Raw genomic sequence first — 3278 nt, forward strand, 5'->3', positions numbered from 1 at the left:
AGCAATGTGAATGGTTAAATCTGCTGTCAATAATATTGTATAATAATAATTGGATCACTGTACCTATGTCGCAATTTCCTGTAACTCCCCCTTCCCAAACTCATAAAAGTCCTACCCCACCTTTGTTCGGGGCTCTCTGGCTCTCTCCGTTCCACCAGTTTGGAGTGAGCAGAGGCCTGGGTTCGAACCTGCAATAAACGACCCTTGCTTTTTGGCTTTGACTCTGGACTCTGGTGGTTCATTTCTGGGGGACTCCTGAATTCTGGGCATTACAGACCCAATTCTTAGAGCTTGAAAAGTTTCCAGATCACAGCATGTCTTTAAAATGCAAACTAACCAATCCAGGGGCTGTCTGCTCAGGTCATGATCTCAAAGTCCATTAGTTCAAGCCCTGCTTCAGGCTCTGTGCTGATGACTCAGAGCCTGGAGCCTGCTTCAGATTCTGCCTCTCACTCTCTCTGCCCTTCCCCAGCTCACGCTCTGTCTCTCTCTCTCAAAAATTAAACATTAAAAATATTTTTTAAGTCTGGAAACTAACCAGTCCAGAGCCATACCTCCTTTATCTAGCTCAGAATACCCCAGGAGACAATATTTCTCTGCCTTCATCATCCCAGGGCCAAATGCCAGACAACTAAAGACCACTGGTATAGCTCCAAATGCAAGGAAATTATTCAAATTAGCCAGTCAAACTGTTCACCCTGCCCTGCCTTATCTTTCCCACAGGAACCCAAATAAACACTCTGACCTAAATATATTGCTTGCTCTAGCCTGTGCTTCCATATCAAAACCTAGAATTCCTCCTGTGGCCTTGCGTGGTGAGTTTCACCTCTTGTTTCTAGGGGAACTGTGAATAACATTCATTTTCTTACAATGCTGAGGACCTCTTTGTCAGTACTTAGTCACCTTTTACAATAAGATCTAGGCACAGAACACAGGTCCAGATCTTTTCAAAGCCAGAGGCTAAAGTAGATTAAGAGGAAGTGGAATAACTAGTATTATCAAGACTTCCACTTCAGGATGTGGTTGTCAGGATGAGGATGTACTTATTTTGTGATTCTAATTCCTTTATTTATCAGCCCTTAATCTATGTTAAAACATTCATAGGACTTAAACTCACAGTGTTTCTTTGTAAGGGATAGTGGGACATAATGTTAATCCTACCATTCTTTTTGGTTTTTTGTTTTTGTTTTTAATGTTTATTTATTTATGAGAGAGAGAGAGAGAGAGAGAGAGAGAGAGAAAGAGAGAGAGAGAAAGAGAGCTTGCTTTAGGGAGGGGCAGAGAGAGAGGGAGACAGAATCTCAAGCAGGCTCCAGGCTCCAAGCTGTCAGCACAGAGCCTGACATGGGGCTTGATCTCATGAACCATGAGATCATGACCTGAGCTGAAGTCATACACTTAACTGACTGAGCCACCCAGGTGCCTCTTTTTTGTTTTTAATCATTAAACTGAACTCCCTTCTCCTCATTCCCCCTTTTCACCTAACTTATTGTCTTTTCTTAATATGTACTGGGAATAGGATGGCAGATTACATTTAGACCCATTAGTCCCATCTCCTAATACTATCACACTGGACATTAGGTTTCAACATATTAGAGGACTCAAACATTCTCTGCAAGAGATGCCTCCCATCATCCTTTACCTTTTTCCTTTCTCCCTGGAGACACAAGAAAGAGGGAGGGGATGGTTGTAGTTCTGTCTCCCAGACCCTCTTTTCCTTTCCTGTCTGGACCTTTTCCTGTTCCTGACCTATTGAAAGGTGGCCCAGAGCTGCCATCTTTGCTACAGCTCCTCTTGATACCTGATTCTTTCTTCATTCAACCAACTGTAAATATAGACGTGCCGAGGCCAGATGCCTTGTTTGTGTGGTTCAAGTTGGCATCGGCGCCTGGCCCACGGTGAACACTCAACACTTGTTAAATGAACGAACCATTATTTTACTGGGCGCTTCTGTGCGCGGGTTACAGCTCCAGGAGCTGGGAATAGGGAAGTAACGAGTATACCGCGCTTCCTTCGGAGGCGGACACTCGTGAACAAAACCAGACGCGAAGTGCTCTAACAGAGGGAATTCGAGGCTGAGGCTAGCGCCGCGCGGCGCTGGGTGGCGTGCGCGACTGCCGGGTCTGTCTCCGCTCGGTTCAAGCTCTTCTGGTTCCCGCAGCGCGCACCGATCTGCAGCGCCAGTAACAGACCCGGGAGAGGCTTACACGCCAGATGATTCCTCCCGAAGGACTCGCCCGGGGCGTTCCGCTCTCGCTTCCAGACGCCTCCCGGTGCTCCAGGGTTCGGCGGCACACACCTGTCGACCGCGTCGGCCCAGCTGAGGCTCAGGCCTGCAGGACTCCAGGGAGCGATGCACTTCCCCCGCCTTCGCCAGGCCGCGGACCAGAACGGCAGCAGGGCCTCAAAAAAAAAAAAAAAATCCCCCAAACAAAAATAAAAACAGTAAAAAAAAAAATATCTAAAGCTCTTCCTGGCGACCTCACCCGCTCCGCTCTGTGGACGAAGCGAGAACTCGGGCTTGAAGCGCAGCCTAGAGGGCGGCCGGGGCACTGCGCCTCCCTGCGCGGCTTCCCGCCCGCACCGCGCGGGGGGCTGCAGCGTCCTCCCGGAGGTGCTTTCACTTCGGTCCGAAGGGGGCAACAGCCACAGTGGTGCTTCCTCTCGAAGCCTCGGGTTTGAGCCGGAGACAGAAAAACCGCCTGCCCTGGCGCCAGTCTCACGGACGGAATTCCAAAGAGAACTTGAAGTTCTTGTATCTTACACCCTGAATAGCTGCGAGAGACTCCGAAGAGGGGGCGCGGCTGAGGCGTTGGTGCTGGCAGACGAAGGGCGGTGTGTGAGTCTCCTCCGTGAACCAGCTTTGCCAACCTGCCCGGTCTCGGGAGCCCAGAGAACATACTTTTTTTTTTTTTTTAATTTTTTATTGAAGCAGAGTTCTCAAGCCTTCTTACCTGTGTCTCACGTTTCCAAACACCGCCTGCACTATCATTGTGCGGCGAATTCGGGGGGTAAGAGTAGTAAGAGGACTAGCAAGGGAAGAATGAATCTCTCACCAGGTTTTTTGCTTCTGTACCCTCACGTCACTTGTGTCTTACCTAAGGATGATGTCAGACTTCACCAGACATCAGGTATTTCGACTGACAATTTCAACATTTTCACCTACGGAAGTTTCCTGAAGACAAAAATCTGCCTTCCTGATAAGCATGCCTACTTGTTTGTGTTCCATAATATACAGAACCAAATTGCCCATATGGACACAGGAAAACAATCACTAC

Source organism: Suricata suricatta, chromosome 7 (genome assembly GCF_006229205.1).
Source record: "Suricata suricatta isolate VVHF042 chromosome 7, meerkat_22Aug2017_6uvM2_HiC, whole genome shotgun sequence".
Classification (NCBI taxonomy): Eukaryota; Metazoa; Chordata; class Mammalia; order Carnivora; family Herpestidae; genus Suricata; species Suricata suricatta.